This window comes from Pseudochaenichthys georgianus, chromosome 21 (assembly GCF_902827115.2).
Source record: "Pseudochaenichthys georgianus chromosome 21, fPseGeo1.2, whole genome shotgun sequence".
Classification (NCBI taxonomy): Eukaryota; Metazoa; Chordata; class Actinopteri; order Perciformes; family Channichthyidae; genus Pseudochaenichthys; species Pseudochaenichthys georgianus.
Genome location: NC_047523.1, coordinates 3,600,382 through 3,608,844, shown reverse-complemented (window position 1 = coordinate 3,608,844; position 8,463 = coordinate 3,600,382). Strand labels below are relative to the sequence as shown.

The window sequence follows — 8,463 nt, the reverse complement described above, 5'->3', positions numbered from 1 at the left end:
TTCTGCACATGCGTTAAATGCGTTAAATATTTTAACGCAATTAATTCAAAAAATTAATTACCGCCGTTAACGCGATAATTTTGACAGCACTACCCAGAACATATAGTACAAGGCAATACATTGATTTTGTGATACAAAGTTTTAGTGATGTTTCTTTCGTTTGGCTAGATAGCCAATAAAAACATTGCATTTGAATGTAAATAACTTCTTACATGTTAGGGTTTCATTACATCTTTATTAGAGTTATTGCAAAAATGGAATGCTCATTGTTTTTCATTGAATGGTATAGAAAATGTGATTGAACCAAACTCTCATCAAAAGTAAAGGAACTCAAAAGCTAAAAAGTATTATGGATGATATATATGATGAATAATTCATAATGAATATATAAAAACAAATAAAATCAAGGCAAGTTTATTTATATAGCACTTTTCAACACAAGGCAATTCAAAGTGCTTTACAAAAAACGAAAGAAAATGGCATTTAAAATCAGTCATTAAAAAGAAAAGCTAATAAAATAAACATTAAAAGAAAAAATACATGGATAAAAGTTACAGTGCAGTCTAAGATGTGAATAGTTCAATTAAAAGCAGCGACAAAAAGAAAAGTCTTCTTGCTGGATTTAAAAGTAGTCAGAGTTGCAGCGGACCTGCAGGTTTCTGGGAGTTTGTTCCAGATATTTGGAGCATAATAACTGAACGCTGCTTCTCCATGTTTAGTTCTGACTCTGGGGACAGAAAGCTGACCAGTCCCTGAAGACCTGAGAGATCAACATTTCAATATCAGTTATATAAAGTTACAGACATTGTTCAAAGACTATGAAAAGCAAAATTGTTTCAATTTAAAAGAAATGATGGAACATGATGAATCCCAGATACATGATGCAAAACATTTGAAATTCTTAAGAGTTATTTCACAACTTAATGTGTTCTTAAATATATAAAAGCACATCATTTCATTTCATGGAGCAATATTATCAAACTGCCACACAACATTTGTATTTAGTTGATCCTGAACATGCAAAAAAGTAATAGTTGAATTCCTTTTCAGGTCATATCATTTTGATTTTCACCATTGTTAAAAATAATTGACTGTGAGCGTGAGTACACATTCAAACAAGACATTTTCAATAGGTTGGATTTTAAAGTTATACTTGACAATTACTTTTCTTTACAAAACAACAGACTGAAAAAGGTAATGTACAGAGCCTGGGATGAACACAGAACAGAGCTGTGCATTGGTTGATTTTGCATCACTGATTACTTTTAAGCCAGTGTGTATGAACAGAGGGATGCAATGTTTAGCTGAAAGCTACAGCATGTTGGAACAGGCAGCTTTCAAAGTTTAGTTAATGTCCAGTGCAACAGGGCCTCTCATTGAGAAACCAGTGAAGAAGGACACTGTTGACCCCTCGGCATGAGCACAAAGCTGACTTCGAGACATTGGGGTGACTTCAATCTTCAGGTTTGGGATACAAGTATCTGCCAGTATCAAGTTGTTCTTCACCTTGCCAGTGACTCTGCAAAGGCGCGTCTCCACCTCCTTCTCTTTCCATATTTTGCCATTTTCCCACTTCAAAGCAAACTCTTCCTGCCCAGCCTTGATGCACTTTGTGATTTCCCCTAGGTGTACAAGTCGTCCATAGCCCTGTTTCCTCCCCAGGAAGAAATGGACAATGGCCGTCTTTCCATTGTACACTTCCTTCATCTCCGTGTGATAGGAGGTCCTCATCTGTGAGATGCACATCCCCAGACCTCGAGGTTGAACATTCTGCTGACTGCGCTGCTGTGGCCACAACAACACAACGGCAATGAAGTAAAGGGACAAAGTCTCACTTATTGGGATTTGCTCACGCATGACTTGGTAAAGGAGATCTATTAGCTTCTGGTATGGCAGGATGTATTTTGATTCCAGTTTGATACATCCCAACACAACATTGACGTAGATGAAGTTGATTCTTTCCCTCACAGTCGGCCTATGGGGATGTTCACAAAGCAACGCATACTGTCTGGCGATCTTTTCCAATGTTTCAGATGAGACCTTGTTTGAGAGACACATCAGAATCCCAGAGTAGCTGTCAGCTTTTTGCATCTCCAGGTATTGTCTTGCCTTGTGGAGTTTCAGCATGTTTTGCATGCCCTGATTCTTGAGAAGAGCTGCAGAATCTGTCTTGCAGAAGAGATTTGCATACACTCTGAAACATCTGAAAAGCTCATTTTGGACTATTTGGTCACGATTGTCTTTCATTCCAGATCTGGAGCCCAAGTTCACATAAAAACTGTCAAGGAAGTCGAAGTTCACCTTCATCCTACATCTGAGGCTGTAAAGCAAATCCTCAAACGGCCTGAGAATCGTGTAGTAGTGTGTGTGTTTTTGGTGCCGTTTATCGTTTCTCTCTACATCCTGAAGTTTCACAACTCCAGAGAGAACCCCGCTCATAATGTCATGGCGGACATTGTCGTAAGAAAACACCGGGGTCTTGCCAGCACTTCAATGACAATTACACCAACCTGAATTTCTCCCAGGCACCCTGCTGTGTTGAAAGGGCAGTTGTCTTTAAAGTTTTTCAATCGAAGCAATGACTCCTCTTTGCAATGTTCTGTGTATCCTTGAACGCATCTATTGCTGACTGGGCCATTTTGAGAAGCTCGTCCAATTTGTTAGCACTGATAGGTTCCTCCTTGTAGTTTGCAATGGCATTTTTCAGCTCATGCTTGATAACTTGTGCGGATGTGTCAGCAAAATAGGAGCTGTCGTTGGAGAGTTCCCTTGCTCTACGTGCCCAATCTGCTGCCTCTAAGAAGTCCTTCTTCTTTAGGTAACAGTACCTGGCCAGTAACTGAGAAACAACTGCATCTTTTGGAAATCGTTTGGATGCATTTTGTAGAACCATCTCTTCGAGTCCTGGGGTTTCACTTGCAATGTGTTGAATTAGTGGAGAGAACTGAGATTCCTCCACTGAATGATACCTCTTCACCAAAATGTGGTGAACATCTTGCAGGAGTTGGTCTTTGCCTTGTGTGCTCTCATAAAGCTTTTCTGTGGTCAGCAGGAGGTCAGTAATATCAGCTTTGCTCACCTTGTGTGTTGTTGTGAGTTCCTGCAAACAGTGATCAGCGATACTTGGATGGATCATTTTCACGGCTTTAAATACTACCTTACCCGCAACTGAGCAGGTGTCAATTAAAGTGGAAAATGTCCCAAACCCTTCTTCAACTTTGATGGTCCCACAGACTGGTTTTGGTTGAAGACCAAGGAACTCCTCACACAAGGAGACAGACAGTGAGGATCTGTTGCAGTATACCTTCAACAGAACTAGAACAGCCAGGAGTTGTGCATGTTTCTGATTTATGTTGAAGCTCTTTAGGGTATTGCGGGCCACTCCTTGAACATACTCTGGCTTGAAGTTCTTCTTCAAGATCATGAACCCATAGAACGTGTCTGCATTCTTGTGTGTCTTCTCTATTTCTTTAAGTTTGTTCTCAAACAGTTCCTGCTCCTTCTCGGAGAGATTGTTGCCAATGAATACTGTCTCTTCAGTTTGTTCAGTCTGTTCAGACGACTCTGACCTCATACAGTTCAGAAGAATTACCTGTGAAGACTTTGACTGAATCCTTTTCTTGGCACACTCTTTCTCGATGAGCTTCTGCAAGTCAAATACTTTTTCCTTATCATCAAAGTCATCTATCATCAGCAAAACAGGGATGCGTGGTGATTTCTCCTCATGTTTGTACATTAAAAGATTGACCACTTGATCAGCAACTTCAGCAAAGTCAGCATTGCTGTCTCTGAGGACTGCACAACGGAATTTGTCCCGGAGAGCCCATAAAGTGTGCATGGCCAAAGTTGTGGCCACCACATCCAGGCACATGCACAGGTTGAACACCACGCAGGCATTTCTCAGGGAGCACAAGTCTGGTATGACTGTGTCCATGATGAAGTCAAACTTGTCTCGTTTGATAAATGGTGTGGATGCAGGCTGCTCTGAGAAATAGAAATTCCACCATGAGACTTTCCTCCCTTGTAGAAGTTCTCCTCGGTGACAATTTGTTCCTCGTTTCCTCCGTCACATTGGTTCACACACAGGACCTCTAAGGAACTCATGCTACGCTCCACTTTCTTTTCAAAGGAGACTTTGCTTCCCCCCCCACAGGGTAGGAAACGACTGGACCTCTACGGTTTTTTGGACAAAAGACTTAGGATAGTGCCATTGACTTCAGCAAAGCTGAGATCATATATGCATCTTCCAGAGATATTGATCCCGCACCGAGCATCAATTAGGTCATTCCAGGAGGTAAATGCCTTTTTCATTGTCGCATATACAAAGGATTTGCTCTGTGCCTCTGAGCTCCTGCCAGAATGTACTGAAAGTCTCAACAAGAGGGTCCATCCTCTCACTCACTGTTGACAAAAGTAAAAAGATAACAAGGAATCTCTTGTTTGGAAGCACATCTTCCGACACAAGAAGAAATCACATCTCGAATTGAGGCTCCCTTTTCCATCAACCACTCATCTATATCTGAAGGTGTCTCATCCTCAATACCTCCATTGCAGAACACCCAGCTGGTGTTTCGAGTTAATTTCAACTTGTTTGCAATGTCCTCGACTCCTTCTGTGATTTTATACTTTGCTGGTAATGGACACTTACTTGTACTCTGCTGTTCGAAGTGACACTGTAAACCATCTTTAGCTGATTCTGGATCAAAGTCCAAAACAGCTGTTGGGTTGATCTCTACGAGGAATCCTAAAGATTCTAACTGAATTGAATGTGATTTGTTAGTTACTATCACGTAACGCTCAAAGTGTGACTTATCTAAAGAGTGGGTTCCACCAGTTATCATCTGACTGAGTCTGGAGCCTTGGGTACTGCTTTTAATCACATTGAGGTGCTTCTCTTCAGCTTGTTTCCGGAGTTGTGACCGCTGTGCCATTCCGTCAACGAACTGGTTGTACTCTTCCATCAGTTTGGGGGATGTGGTTTGTGCGAGAAGATTCCTGCTACTACCTCCATCTCGGACAAATAGTTGCTTGGATGGTTTGTTTCATTTTCGTCTGTTTCTTTACCTTTTCCTTTTTTTTTGGCTTTTTTAATGTTGAATGTGTGGAAGATGCTTCTTCACACACCATACAGTCAAGGACTATGTCCACTTCTATGACACATTTGTCAGAAGATGTCATATCTTGAAGAGAAACCTCAACAAATCGAGGAGGTTTGATGCAATTTTGGAGCAGAGTTGTTTGTTGTTATACTCAAAGCAACCATCAATGGCAGATTTTAGTTCCTTTAAATAGGCCTCTTTGTCCTTAACGACCACTCCACACTTGTCCATGGCTGAAATCTGGCTCGTCACCTATTCCAAAGTGTATGGTGCCATTTGTGCGGCTATTCATGCAGGCAGCTGCAAAGCGGATAACCTCAGCAGTGAACTTGCTCATTTTAGTTTCATCAGTTGTATTGGTGAAACCTTTATACTCATGGCAGGGTTCAATTAAGTCTAAGGCACCTGATTCTGGAATATCGAGAATGTTGCTCTCGATATATCTATGTGTATCATGCTGCCTACAAAATGGATAAGGCTTGCATGGTTTTCCACACTGATTTGTAGCATTTGTTGGCTCCTCTTTCTTACATTTCACTAACTCATCTCTGGCATGAATGAAAAGTTTGCGAGGTCAAAAGTCACACACCATTCTTTTAGTCTTCTCTATCTAAAAGCAAAAGACTTGGTCCATTAATGTCCTGCTCAAACAAGATTTCTGCAACTCCGTCATCAACATCATCTAACGTGAGAGTCCATGCTTTCACTTGATGTTTACTCCAGTCCTTGATGTCCGGTGGCAGATCCTCCTCCTGACTCTGAAATAAAAAAGTCCTGTTATTTTTACAACTCAAATGAATGAACACTTATTGTTGACCATATTAAGGTGTTGAAACATAAGGTGTAGTAATACATAACAACTTGAAGTTGTTTAATAGGTTAGAGTTTAGATCAAGGGTAGCCAACACGGTGCCCGCGGGCACTTAGTCGCCCGCAGGGGCAACGTGAGTCGCGGGGCATGTTCTAAAAATAGCTCGCCAAGCAAATCCAAAATGTATAAAATACACAAAACAAAAAAGGAAATGTAATTAAAAGAATCTACCCTATGCATAAACGAAACCTAAATCATAGCGAACTCTATCTACTTACTACAACTCTATATCTAACACCCCTCCCCCACCCACAATGAATATCGACCAATCACGTTCTTGCTTGATTTGCGGGACCAGCGTTGCAGTCGGGAAGAAAAGCAATGTGGTACCTCCCCGCTGTTTCCTTCTGGCAGAATCTACACTACACATCAGCCCCATTGAACAGCCTATCATGCCAGCCTATACAACACATGAGGGGCAGAGTTTTACTCTGTGTGTTGCAACTTATATATTTATTGCACTTGACGCACACACACGCATGGCGTAATTTCCACTGGGGACATGTCCCCCGCTTTTCGAAATCACCTTTGTGTCCCCACTTTACAAATATGTTTATTATTTTTTTAACGCAAGCCGTCATCGCCACGGAGGAGCACACAGCCTGTGAGCGAGCACAGAGAGAGGGAGAGAGAGAGAGCTAGGAAGGAGAGGGAGAGGAGAGCTAGGGAGAGCACACCTTTATCTATTTAATATAGATAAAGTAAGAAATCATTCCAAGTATAGGACAGTAAAAAAAACGTTTAAAAGGGGAGTGTTAGTAAAATATGCATAAATAAAAAGAAAGAATGCTAACTAGGTAACATAAGATAAGAATAAACACATTTAAATGATTTGTTATTGGTTGTGATCAAATTCTAAAGATTTGTATTGAAAAGTATACAGCTCCCTTTCATCTGAGTGTTGAGAGCTGTTTCCATACATTCATGTTGCTCTCAAAGTGCTCCAGATTGATGCATTTAACTTCAACATTTAAAAAACATTTTCCCGGTGGTGCATGCCCCCGGACCCCCTAGAGGAGGTGAGGCCCCCCCCCAAATAAAGCAGGTTACATTAATTAAATTGAATACATGTTCTTTTAGGAAACACTGAAAACGGGTCCCACAGACCCAAACAGCACACAAAGGTTAAAGGTCAGCATATAATAATGTTAAATGTGTAAAAGTAGCCCCCGACTTGTTTTATTTTTTTAAAGTAGCCCTCACCCTAAAAAAGGTTGGTGACCCCTGGTTTGGATTGATAACTTTATCGCATGCATGTAAATGTATTGCAAATTACATTCCTTTAAAATACTGATTGTTTAACTGTCACTTACCTTGATTTCACCTCGACCTGCCATGGCAGTGTTGGTTTCTTCTTCACAAAAGTAGTTCACTAAACCTACAAAAATAATCAAATAATTTAAAAGGAGCAAATCACATTAGAGGACTATAAATTGCATAGGAAGGCTCGTTTAACATAAATCACATACATGTTCTCTTTACCTTTATTTTTCCTGATCATCCATGATAGCTGGCTCACTTTTCACACATCTTGACCATTGATGCTGCAACAGAAAAAGTAGTAATATAATCATATTGATGTCTTAACCTCTTGAGTCCGATTGCCCCCGCGGGACGCAGCATCTTGTAAGAAACAGAGTGTCAGGGCTTGTTAACATTTAACAACCTATTAATGATGCATACCCACTTAACGGGAGCTGTCCATCATATGTATAATATCGTTATGGGCGAAATAATCAAGGATAACTCTTAATTTCGTTGCAAATAGCACAGTGAGTGACCTGTGAAACTTTATTTTCAACTGTATCATTCTTCTCTAACATGTCCCCCAGGAGGATAAACCTTCTGAAGAGACACAGGATGACCTGCTTGTTTTCACTTTCCCACAAGTATATCATGAAGATGTAGTAACTGTGTTCTCTGACATCATGTTCCCTCAGTCAGGGGCGCCGGAAGCAGGAGGGCCAAGGGGCCATTGTCCCCCCCCCCCCCCCCACACACACTTTACAGCCCTGCCCCCACATTTTCGCAGTGGCGGATGCCGCGGAACACTGTACATCCCATTTCAAGAATTCCCCTCTACTCTAAAGTCGCATCTAAAAAGAACGCAATCTGATCTTGCAAATTGAGGAGACGATAAGACATTCTCATTGGCTACAGGCAGAGGCTCATATATTGCATTAGGTAAAATAAAGCAGGCAAACATAAAAAGGAAGAATATGTACATTTTAATCCAATCAAAGAGGACATTGTCACACCATTCAAATGTATCCATTTACATTACAGCCAATACAAAAGTTTGGATTTGTTTCTTTGTTACGTTGTTCTGGTGTCAGCCTTGATATCGCAAACATGTCAGAAGAACCAGCGCATCATTAAATAAAATACCGTCAAAACAAAAACTGAACTTCCACAACTTCAATGTCACATCCCTGACATCCACAACTCCGGAGCCTGGTCCTTCAACCATAGAACCAGCGCAGCCAGATGAAC

At 40.9% G+C, this 8,463-nt stretch overlaps 1 pseudogene; it reads right to left on the bottom strand.

Annotated features, from left to right (window-relative positions):
• Window positions 1-215: 215 nt before the first annotated feature.
• LOC117466658 (sterile alpha motif domain-containing protein 9-like) lies at window positions 216-7,515 on the bottom strand (annotated as a pseudogene).
• Window positions 7,516-8,463: the final 948 nt, after the last annotated feature.